We start from the raw sequence: 12,325 nt of genomic DNA on the forward strand, positions 1-12,325 counted from the left end.
CAGCCTGAGGACTGTCCACACGGCTGGCGACCTGGGTTGGACATGTCATGTCATGTCATGTCATGTCACGTTGTGGCTCTGATGCCATGGGATGTCCCCGCACGTAGGTTCACGTGTCACAGTAGCAAAGGTTCCTCGTGCCCATTTTATGTATTTGGAAAGGAGATCGTGTTTTTAGGTCCAATGCAGGGAAGAAGGTGGAGGACCGACCTTGTCCTAGAGACGCGTCTTGACAGTGACGAAGAGCATTCTCGAATGACTCATCTCGCAGACGCAGTGCTGAGCTGTGCTGTGTCCATTCTTGGGGCCCTTTGGGTCCGGGTTTCCTTTCCTGCAAAAGAAATATTTACCTGTTTCATAAAGGTCTTGGCACCTGTTTGGGCTCTAAAAGGTCCTTGTGTGCAATCTCGAGAGGATGGACGGTGGGCTGACGCCCTTGCTTCTCACTGGCCCTGGGGCCAGCAGACGGACCCACAGGAGTTAACCCTCCAGAGGTTTATTACAAGAGTGGGGCCTTGGGGGTTTTCTGGACTTCTGTGTGCAAGTGAGACCAGTGTCCCCCTCATCTGTGGGCAGGATGGCTCTGGAAAGGGAAGGCGTTGGGAAGTCTAGGCCAAACCCACCATTCTGCTGACTGCCATCATGTAGGGAAGGCTCCAGACAGAAAGCTGAGGCCACAGGTGTGGGGGCCTCTGGCCAGCGCTCTGCAAACTTGGGTGGGCATGTGAGTAACCTGTGTTCTCAGTCACTCTTTCTTCAGTTCCTCCTCTGTCACACGGGGACGTCAGCTTCGGTGAGTTCAGGCACATGAAACGTTGAGGACAGAGCCTGTGTGTGGTGGACAGCGTGTCTGCAATGTTGACGTGTCAGAGCCCTGACATGCCTGTAGAACATGGTTCCATGAGGTCCTGCCCTGATCACGCCCAGAGAGGCCAGTGTTCGTGCTGAGGACAGAAGCCTGCAATCTGCAAGGGAGAAAAGAAGCCTCCATTCCTCCTTGCTTTGTCTTAAACATGTGTTTATTCTTGCTACTGAGGAGAAGATTGGGGAGGAGAATGTGAAATGGAAGACCACTTTTTTTTTTTTTAATTGCTTTTAGGCTGTGGAACGGGTCCTGTGACAGGAATTCTGAAGGGCTGTGACCCAGGGACGGAGGTCTAGCCCCTCTGTTTGGGTAACTCTGCTGCTGGTGTCAGGGCGGTGTCCATACACACAAAAGCACGTTGCTATTTACCTTAAACACAGAAGTTTCTAGGAGAAGAGAGCTCCCGTCTACATTCTTAACAGCCGACCAAACCACGCAATAGGGATCTCGCGCCTGCAGTGTTTGCTGGTTCAGATGAAGTTCCTTCTGCCAGAGATATGAGGAAGCATGACTTGTTTACACCCAGACAGGCTCTGTGTGTACAGCTCCTACCACAGGGCCTTGGCACAGGATGTAACCCCAGAGCATCTGTGGAACGGATCTCTGGGTTTAGGACCACGACTGTGTAAAGCAACAGGATGGACATCCTTGCACAAGTGTTTGTTCTGGGCCTCTTGATCTGGTTCCCTGGTTAATGTTTATTTAAAAAAAAAGAAAAAGTGGATCATTCCTAAGAAAAGGCAGCCTATTTTAGGGACATTTCTGTTTACTCAGAAAATACTATGCATTGCTTTTGAAAAGGAATTGAACTTCTAATATTCAACGTCATTTTTTTCTCTTGCCCCAGAGCTTGCTTTTTATAAGCAGGGGCTTTGTAGTGTTGTGGAAAGTTCATTCCTATTTTTGTCCTTGCTGAATATCTGATACCGCTGACTTCATTAGTTCTGGCTTGAGGCGAAAGTTGTGTGGACTTAGGCATAAAGAAGCCTGGGAAAAAGGGGGTCCAGGTTGGGCTTCTGAGTGACCCTGAACAGGTGGGTAACTTACAGTCTGGGTGTGTGTGTCAGCACCTGTCGCTGAGAGGGTAGGACTTGAAGATTCATGAGGATTTCCCAGCTTTCAGATGATGCCATTGTAGACCTCCCCATGCATTTCTGCTGGTAGCAGGATGGCCTGTTGAGGTAAGAGGTCTCTGGCTCACCGAGTTGGTCTTAGCTGTGTGCTCTGCTTGAGAATTGTTACTTGAGTTAATTGGTTAAAGCTGTTGGCACTTGCTCAGAAGATTCAAGAATATTTATATTTATGGGGCGCCTGGGGGGTCTCAGTCAGCTAAACGTCTGCTTTCAGCTCAGGTCATGATCCTGGGGGCCCGGGATCGAGCTCCACGTTGGGCTCCCTGCCCAGCAGGGAGTCTGCTTCTCCCTCTCCCCTGCTCCTGTGAGCTCCTTCTCTCTCTCTCACTCACTCTCAAATGAATAAGTAAAATCTTTAAAAAAACAAAAATGAAACAGCAACAAGGATGTTTATATTTAGATTTATAGAGTCCATATTAGCAAAATAGATGGAACTCTGGATTCTCTTCTGTTTTCATTTCTCTTCTGTTCTCAAAACCACTGATACAGAAAGTCTCCAGCTTGTCTGTCTGAACATGAGTTTTATGATGTGTTCAAGTGTGTTACATCATCTTTAAAATACTGTTTTGTTACAGTTGTTTTATGAGGGATAGGATTCTAGCACAGCCCCTGTGACAACTGAAATCATCTGGCTGTTCTCACTGTTTGGCATGCTGAGTGGTTTTGCAGAGCGGCTGGGTGACCAGATCACCATTTGTAAGACCGTTACTTCCTTGGTGAACATGTTCTGTTATGTCCTATAGATGGCAGGAACAGGGTAACCTCTTACCTCATGCCGTGAGGGAGGAGAAGGAGGGTCCGAGGCAGACAGTGGCTTGCGAGGAGGCACCCCAGTGGATGGGCTGCCTCTCCCAGGCCTTGGCCCCCAGTCTCCCTTGGAAGCATCAGGGACTCACACTACACTTCCCTTCTGTAGCCACAGAACACAGTCACTCCAGAGTGGCTTAATCAGGGCATCTACCATCTCACGGTTCCAGGAGTCAGAGGTCTGGTTGTGGTTCAACTGGGTGCAAGTTGAAGGTTGCAATCAAGATGGCAGCCAGGGCTGCTGTGTTATCTGAGGCTCGACTAGGGAAGGGTTTGCTTCTAAGCTTGTTGGCAGTTTCTTGTGGACTCTCAGACTGAGAGCCTCTGTTTCATGTTAACCATGAGCTGGAGGCTCCCATCACGTGACTCTTCTTCTGAGCCAGCAAGGGAGGGAACCTTGTAGCAGGATGGACATGACAGCCTTAGGTATGTGAGGTAACTAAATGTATCCCACCATTTTTGTTTATTCCACTGGTTACAGTAGAGTCTCAGGCCCTACCCTGCTCAAGGGGAAGGTGTGACAGAGGCACAGGTGAGGGGAGACAGGAATCATGGGGCTGTTTTGGAGTTGACCACACTTGAGGCTGGCTGGGAGAGTGGATTCTCTCTGCTCTACTGCCCTGTCTGTGCATTTTCTGTCTTCACCAGGAGCCTGTTTCTTGTCCCTTCTTTCTTCCTCCAGCTTGCAGAGAATTCAGTAACTGGGTGGCGCTTCCTCCTGTCTTCTGCTGTAGAAACACAAGGGAAAGGTAGCAGGAGCTCTGCCTTGGTGAGCAGCTCCCAGGCTGTCAGCCCCTGCCTGGATGGCTGGTAATTTGAGTGTGTGACACATTCCCTAGCCGCTGTTTCTAGGTCATAATATGCTCTCTATAAAGGACCCGAGTGGGGTCTTTTCAGCTTTGGTGTTTTGTGGTGCTGTCTTTAAACAAGTGCTGACCTCCAATGTGAGTTCACTTTCCCAGTTTCATCCTCTTACGGGTTCTTGCAATGACTGTGCTTTAGATTGTAATTTAGAATCGCTAGTGGTTTGGGTCCCTTCATGCTTTGGCCCCATTAACTGATCTTTGGTATCATTATCTCTCCAGTCATCTCTGGGGTGTTTCTTGCCCTTTCTCCGGCCTGCTCATGGGCTCTGTCTTAGTCTAAAAGTACTGCTCTTCATCGTCCCTGAGGAGACGGTGTGGTGCTGTGGTTAAGAACCAGGAGTGAAGCCAGACAGCCTGGGTTCGAATCCCAGCTCTGCTGCTTATTAGCTGAGCAGTCTCAGCACGTGATTGCACTTGCTTTGGGACAGGTATTACCAAGTCTGAGTTGTCTACTGGCCAGCAAGTCTCTGATGGTGGCTGCTGCCCCCACTTTGCTCCCAAGATGGATATGCACTGATAATCAGAACACTTTGTGCCTTGTCACAAAATGAAGTGTTTCTTCAGGTCTTTCTCTGGCCTCCTGGTAAGAATGGCGGGAACATATTGGCGCCTACAAGGACACCTCCCTTTTCTGGTGACATTGCCCTGACACCTGCTTTGCCTCCTCAGGATGAGGACCGCGTACAGCTTCTGTTTGCCGTGAGTTTTACGAAACCGTTTGCAGGCGTGGTGTCCTTCAGCCGCTCTCACGATACCGGGCTGTGGGATGGCCGTGACTGCCATGCTCAGGCCTACAGAAATTAACACCTTGGGTAAGGTCTTCCAGGCAGACAGGAGGGGCATTGTTCTAGGTGACCACGGAGCACGTGCTCTTAATGACCATGGGACACTGTCCCCCACAGAGGAGGCTCAGACCCCTTGTAGTGCACCAGCTCCCTGGGAGAGCAGAGTCTGAGCATCCAAAATGACACATCTTAGAACACAAGTGTTTTTCTGCGCTTCTGGAGCCTTCGTGCAAGTGCTGTCTGCAGCTGTCTTGGCAGCCATATGCTTTCGTGTTGCGTGCCCACGAGGCTCTTCCTCTTCGGGGGCAGGTGTAGCCTTGCCCTAGAGGACAGGGTGTCCATTCAAAACAGGAGCGTGGGAGCACCAGGTGGCTCAGTCGGTTAAGCAGCTGACTCTTGGCTTGGCTCGGCTCAGGTCATGGTCTCAGGTCACGAGATGGAGCCCCGCGTCAGGTTCCACAGTCAGCGGAGAGTCTACTTGGGACCTTCTCTCACTCTGCCGGTGTCCTTCCCCCTGCTCGCACACACTCCCTCCAATAAATAAGTCTGAACCTTGCAGAACAGGAGTACGTTCCTTTTAGGCAGGTTTCTGCATGACTGTTGTGGAATCTGTAAGCTGCGGGATTAGGAAGAACCGGGCTGCTGGTGGCCTCAGCCAGGAGTTTACGTCCAGACTGTGCTCTTCAAGCACATCAGCTATGTTGGTTGCTTGTATTCTCGTGATGCTACCACCGCACTGCGTACTCGTGAATGCCCTTCCCCTCCGCCCGCTCCCAGCCCCTTCCCCACCCCCAGTCCCTGGCACAGCGCATGGGGCCAGATGGGGAGAGTTCATTCACGCCACTTGTTGAAGTTGCTTATTCTTTTGAATGACCGTAGTGGTGGCACATTACCAGCTTGGAGGAGGAACTTGACTCTGCGAACCTATTAAAATATTTTCCATCAAAGCAAACAATGTGGGTCTTGTTAAAAAGATCAGGACTAGTTGTAGTTGTACTAGTTGTAATGAGACAGATTTTCTTGTGGGCATTGTCTGCTGGTTTTGAAGGTAAAAAAAGAGGGCTCAGCCCATGCCAAGCAGTTGGCATCATCAGAGTGAGTCCCAAAGACAATGATGTAGGAGGGGCCAAGGAGCCCTTTTATTCAGATAGAAAGTTCTGTTTAAAAGTTGCTGTTACTGGGGTGCCTGGGTGGCTCAGTCGGTTAAGCGTCTGCCTCGGCTCAGGTCATGATCCCAGGGTCCTGGGATCGAACCCCGCCTGCATCAGGCTCCCTGATCCACAGGGAGCGTGCTTCTCCCTCTCCCACTCCCCCTGCTTGTGTTCCCTCTCTTGCTGTGTCTATCTCTGTCAAATGAATAGATAAAATCTTTTAGAAAAAAAGTTGCTGTTGTCTCTCTTGTGGGTCTTTTTTTTTTTTTTTTTTTCTTTCTTGAAAGCCTCACTGACGAGTCCATGCTGTTGTTGACGAGGCTGTGGTGGGAAGCTAGCTGTGGCGAGAGGCTGCCTGCTGCTGTCAGTGTGGCTGTTCTTCCCCACAGATGCCAGCGGAGCACTTGGCGTTGCACCCCAGGAGAATTAGCACTGATGGAAGTGATTCATTCCCTCTTTCAAGAATTTATCATCAAGAAAAGAAACACAGAGCCGCTCTGCAAAACAGTCCCCAGGGCACAGCTAGAGGTTTCCGTGTGCACGTTAGTAAAGGCTGTTCACTAGGACGGGCACTGTTACTGGAGCTCTGCTCCAAACAACTTGGGAAAGTCTGACGTTCTCGTCAGAAGTCTGACTTGACCTCTCTCCAGTGTTCACACAGGGAAAGAGTCTGAATTTGATAGATGTAGGTGAGAATTGCAATCGAGGCCATGACTTTAAAAGACTCCTATACCTGTGTTCGTAAACACTCACAGTGGGCCCTGTATGTGTGTGTGTCCAGTCTCCAGAACTTCTCTCCACAGTATGTCTCTGTCCTTCTCTTCCAGGCCTGGAAACTGAGTTTTGGAAGGATTCAGTAACGGACGGCCACTCCGTGGGACCTGTCTGTCCAGCCCGAGTCAGACCCTTCTCCACTGTCCATGGTTTTCAAAGTCTTCCATACCGAGTGACCAGCCTAGAAAGCTCTTGCCGGCCGGTGAGCATGGGGCTCCTTCCTCTTGGTGTTGGGTTCAGTCTCTTAAGTCCCTGACTTTGAGTCCTACCCTCCTAACCTGTTGATGTTGGTAAGTTCTTTCCTTGCTACTAGGAGGATCTCTGGGCTTATGTGGTGTTTGTTCCATTTTCTCCTTTCTCTGTGACCCCCTGACTCTCTCTCCTCTCTCCCCCAACACACACACACACACACACACACACACACACACACCCCCTACAGGTTTGGAAAACTTGAGACTTCTTGTCTATTCTGTAATTGAGGTGACAGAGTCTCTTTTTATAATTAATATGAATCTCTTTTCTCTGAATGACAACAGAGAGGCTTTAGGTGAGGAAGAGTGGCAGGTGCCTGTCTTGTAAGTCTGACCCCCTTGGAGCCATATATTTTTCCTAGAAAATGAGCAGTGGTTGCATTGTACCTGGTAGAAGTGGGGCGTTTTCATTTGGGGCTCTTCTGTGAAGGTAAAGAAAGCAGAACTTATTGTCCCTAGGTTTGGGCCCTAAAATGTTAGGAAATTAAAAAGCAGACGTAAAGCTTTTGTTCAGAATGCCTTGCTCTTGGAAGAAGGAAGGCCCTTTGCTGGGCATAGAACATTACTCCATGGAGTATATGAATCTCCATTATTTGAACTGGACTTAGGGATGAGTTACCAGGTCTGATCATTGAGCACAGGGGTCCCTCGTTCTGGGATATACCCTTGTTGGATCAAAGCATGCTTGACGTGGCAGATTTTCTCCTTCGTCTCATTCAGTTCTCTGAACCACACAGTATAGTGGGGAGTATCTTTAAGAAAAGTAGAAATTGAGGCTGGGAAGAGATGAACGGACTTGGCCAAGGTCGCATGGCTAGTGAGTGGTAAGACTTGGAACCAAGGTTTGTCCGTGTGGTATCCTGTTGATGTGGGTGGGTTGGGTTCCCTAACGATTGATCTTTCCTATTCTGTAAGTTTTGATCAATATGGAAAATAGAGGAAGGATAAGAGGAATCAGCATAGATGGTCACTTAATTACTGGTAAAGCGGGATTGGAGACCTCACCAGCATCTCTGAATCTAAAATGTGCATTGACTGCAGCAGCTGTCATCTGCTGGTCTTCTGGTAGCGTCTGGGCTTGTGGAGAGCTGGAGGGAGCTGGGCTTCCCCGCTTGGCAGGGCTGAGCCCTAAGTCAGTACCTCCTCACACACTCCCAGGCAGATCTGTCCAGAAGAGGGCAAGGAGGGGTTGGGGCAGGGAGAGAGAAAACTGGCTTAGTCTGATACTGCTTCCTCCCAGCAAACAGACCAAAACCTCTTCCCAAAAACACAAGGCAAGGGGTGGGGGTCTGCCCCAAGCCTTGGCCATTGAAACACTGCTCTTTAAATCTCTTTTTCTCTTGGGGTGCTCTCTCTTGTTACTCTGTCCTTCCTTTTTAATTTTGAAGAGAAAGGAGGAGATGACTATTTTCTCTCTGTTTTGGTTATCAAGAAAGGAAAAGACAAATGTAGAAATCCAGAAGTGGTCTTTCAGAGACCTGTGACTAATCAGACCCCTTCTCCTCGTGACAGGTGATGGAAGTGAGCTGGAGCAGTGGGAGAAGCTGGTAACTTCTCGGAAGCCAAGATGACAAGAATTGTTTTAAATAATCAGTAAGTGAAATTTCTTTAGCCCTCTGGAAGTCTTTGGTTTGCTGGTGAACATTCTCTAAGAAACAATGGTGGAAGAGTAGCTCGATCAGATAGCTTAAAAGTCTGAAAGAGAAAATGTTTAAAAAGTAAATATCCAAACACTTCAAAATATTGATGCTAACATTTGCACAGTTTTTGTGTGTTGCTAAGTGTGTCCTTTTACGTTAGGTGTCACAGCTGGGCAGACATAGCATGAGTAATTAATGGATCAAAGGAGGACTCCTTTTATATTAACTTGGGACTAGCCCTTTGCAAATAGACATTCTCGTTCCCGTTGGTTCAGTGAGCAGCACAGCTTACCAACCTCGGGTGTGCACGTTTTGGGAGGTCCCCATGAATAAACGTGGCGAGTATGAATAAAGTTGAGCTCTTTGCTCCCTTCCCACATCCCTCTTTGAGTATCCGTCTCATTTTTTACACAACAGAGGCCACAACTGGTTGCAGATGATTTGACAGTTAAATGTGGTTGCTTCCAGTTTCGTTTTGATGATGTTAATGTTGGGACAAGAAGTTGCCACGAGAAAAGATTGTATACTTCCGAGTCAGACATTCCCTGGCCTGACTCTTGCCTTCGTACTTCTGTTGTAGTTTGTCAGTCTCTCCAGCTCTGTGCAGGGCGCTCGGTCATCCCTCCCAGAGCATAAACGTATTTTACTAGAGCATAAACCCTAGTAAAATAGGAAGCGGTGAATTTGAGTATTTCTTCTCTTTGTTTTTAGTCTAATTTATTTTAGTCACGTGTTTATATACTGTAACTTTTAATGATAGCTCTGTCCAACACCTGGCTTGCTGGAAACCCCAGGGGTCTGACGGTCTGCCCTGGGGGTGGGGGGCGGCTGGTAAATCAGCACTGGTTATAGGTTTCCTGTGGCAAAGGCATCTTGAAGCCACTGTTCTTCAGGTATCTGTCTCAGCCCTGGTGATATGACATTGGTTGGGTTGGTCAAAACAAGGTTTGCTTTTGCGTCTGTGCTGGGTAGCTCCCGTTGCTGTGCGCGCCCGCCTTCTGGAACTGAGAAGCCCTGAGAGTAGTTTCAAGCATCAACCTCTTTTCTTGGATGTGTTAACCCGGCTCTGTGATGGCCGTGTTCCCCTGGGCCCCTGCTGGCTGTGCAGGGACTGGGCTGCAGATAGTCCCGCTGTCCGCCCCCTTCCAAGTGTCTGCTGTCCCTTCGCTGTACTCCCTCGAACCTTCGTCGTGTCAGGTGGGGACACTTTGGGGACCAGCGGCCAGCATTCCTCCTCACCCACGGTGGCATGTTGCTTTGCTTTTGTTCAGACATTAAGTTTTAATGAAAGTGACTTGTCTCCAGAGAGAGAAACAAAGCAGGACAGTATCTGGACGGTTTCAAGTTCATACTGGCTGGACGAAGGTCTTGGGGAGTGAGATGGAGGGCAGAACGGATGCTGGACCCGAGAGCCCGGTGTTTCCTCCGCGTGCTGGCTTGCCCTTTCAAAGGGAACAATTGGAGCCTGAAATTGCTAAGTAACAGCTAAGATTGTGGTGGTTGTTTTTATTTTAAATCTCACCCACCTAGCTCTCAAAACACATTCTTTATTGAACTAAAAAAAATAAAAGATATGCCTTGGATATTTCAAAACATTCAGTGGTGTCGATTCCCTGAAGCAGACTTACATAAGCTTAAGACATTTAGTTCCCTTATTTCCTCCTAAAACAATAGATATTTATAGTTCCTACGGAGTCAGGGACGGACTTGGATTATTGCAAAAGCAATTCTTGTCCCTTTCACGCTGAAGCAGATGGATGGAAATCTGAGACACTTGCCTCTGGATTAAGAAATATTGACCTGTGTCTCAATCAAGATGAACGAGGGTGTCTTTGGTCGTAGTGAAAGCAGACTTGGGAGACATAAGTGACCAAACAACCTCACCACACATAAAGTATTCTGATTTATGATTTCTCTCCCCAGAAGGCACCTGCTGCTGTTTCAGGATATCCCCGGTGTAGATAAGTGTTTGATCAGACAGCTGTCAAGTGTGTGGTCCTGAAACGTGGGAATGTCACAGTCATGGATGGTGTGCCATTTCCACACGCAGTAGTATGCTCGGTACTTGGCAGTCGGAGTCATGAGGGTAAATTCCAGTACAAATAAGACAGTCTCCTTCTACGTCAGGAGCCGACGCAGGCCCGAACACAGAAAGCCGATGTCATTAGAGATACAGTAACTATTCTGGAAACCATCAGGAGAGAGAAATTACCTATGTGGTAGGCGTGGCGAGGTCCAGGAGACCTTCAGGAGCAGATGACATTTTCAGTGGGTATTCAGTGATTAGTGCCTTTTAATCAAAATACCTATTTTAAAAATTATAAAGGTTATAAAAGTTAACCCTACTAATTGGAAAGAACTTTAAAAATGTGAACATTATTAAGAACAAAAATTCACCAGTGTTATCACCATCTAACCTGGGTTTTTGGGGGATTTTTTTGTTTGTTTGTTTGTTTGTATTCTGCCATGCTCTTTCTCAGCCTGGGTGAGTTACATACTTTTTTCTTCCTAAAATGGACTGTTTGTCATAAATACTGTTTTGACACCTGATTTGATTGACAGTATGCTGAAACCATGCCACATGAGTAAATACCGACATCCCATTTCGTACTGTTACACAGAATTTCACATGTTACATGTCCTGGAGTGTATCCAACCAGCCCCCCAGGAGGGGGCATTTTGCCCGTCCTCCGCTTCTCATTCTTGTAGAGCACGCCGTGGTGGACGTCTTTGTGCGCGCATTGTGGTGACCTCCCCAGTTCTACAGGCAGGATCTTTGAACAGAGTTGGGGCAGAGCTGAGGGAACATTCCAGCTAGAAGGAAGAGTGTGAGCAAAGAGGCAGAGGTAGGAAAGGACCATCTCAGTCTGGGGGAAAGGCTGGAAGTCTGCTTCTCCAGAGCGGAGAAGCAGCACTAATTGGGGCTGTAGGTAGAGGATGGGGGTCTCCTATGCCAAGCCCTTTATTCATTCTCATTTGGAAGCCAGATTGGAATCGGTAGCCTAGTTCAAACGAAGATTCTGAGTATCTTTAGTTTCCTTAAGTTCCCTTATCTGGAGAAGAAGTAATTAATTACCATAGATAACAGATACTACAGATAATAGATAATTAAATAATAGTTGTAGATAATAGATAGTAGTTCTGCTTTCCAAAACTTCTTGAGAGCCTTAAAAAAATCAATAAATTGGGGGCGCCTGGGTGGCTCAGTGGGTTAAGCCGCTGCCTTCAGCTCAGGTCATGATCTCAGTGCCCTGGGATCGAGTCCCACATCGGGCTCTCTGCTCAGCAGGGAGCCTGCTTCCTCCTTCTCTCTGCCTGCCTCTCTGCCTACTTGTGATCTCTCTCTGTCAAATAAATAAATAAAATCTTAAAAAAAAAAATCAATAAATTGGGGGAGTGAATAACTAATGGAAGCTGGAAAGAGTGTGTGTATAGAAGAAGCTGTAAGATTAGAGGAAATTGTGGTTTTAAAAAGCAAAGGAAACATGTTTAATTCATCTATTTTATATACTTATTAACAAACTATGAGGGCGCCTGGGTGGCTCAGTGGGTTAAAGCCTCTGCCTTCTGCTTAGGTCATGATCCCAGAGTCCTGGGATCGAGCCCTGCATCCCTGCTGAGCAGAGAGCCTGCTTCCTCCTTTCTCTCTTCCTGCCTCTCGGCCTACTTGTGATCTCCGTCTATCAAATAAATAAATAAAATTTTAAAAAATAATATTTAAAAAAAACAAACTGAGTAAAATGTAAAGACAGTTTGGGAAAGATGTGGATTAGGAGACAAGTATCATAATTTAAGAATAATACTATCTTCTATTTACTAAGTGCTTTTATGCACTTGTATGTTTTAAATGCATCATTTAACCTAATTTCTCAAAAGTTTTCCCAGGAAGAGGGCAGGATTATCTCCATTTTGCAGGTGAACCAGAGGCCTCCCAGGCTGGGTTCAGGGGGGCGACACTGGACTTGGTGTTGGAGTTCAGGGGCTGCTAGGGCGTTGGACAGGTCTCAGGACATGGCTGAGAGGGTTGTGAGGCCGTATTAAGACCTGCAAGGT

At 47.7% G+C, this 12,325-nt stretch overlaps 1 protein-coding gene across 7 annotated transcripts in view; it reads left to right on the forward strand.

The window, feature by feature from the left end:
• Positions 1–12,325, forward strand: part of SGMS1 (sphingomyelin synthase 1) — a 266,791-nt gene that overhangs the window by 152,320 nt on the left and 102,146 nt on the right. For all 7 annotated transcript variants that reach the window (XM_032312956.1, XM_032312959.1, XM_032312958.1 and 4 more), the window contains 2 exons: positions 6,435–6,583; positions 8,145–8,225. The gene's annotated coding sequence lies outside the window, so the exon portion shown is untranslated. The remainder of the gene's footprint in view (positions 1–6,434; positions 6,584–8,144; positions 8,226–12,325) is intronic.

This window comes from Mustela erminea, chromosome 14 (genome assembly GCF_009829155.1).
Source record: "Mustela erminea isolate mMusErm1 chromosome 14, mMusErm1.Pri, whole genome shotgun sequence".
Taxonomy (NCBI): Eukaryota; Metazoa; Chordata; class Mammalia; order Carnivora; family Mustelidae; genus Mustela; species Mustela erminea.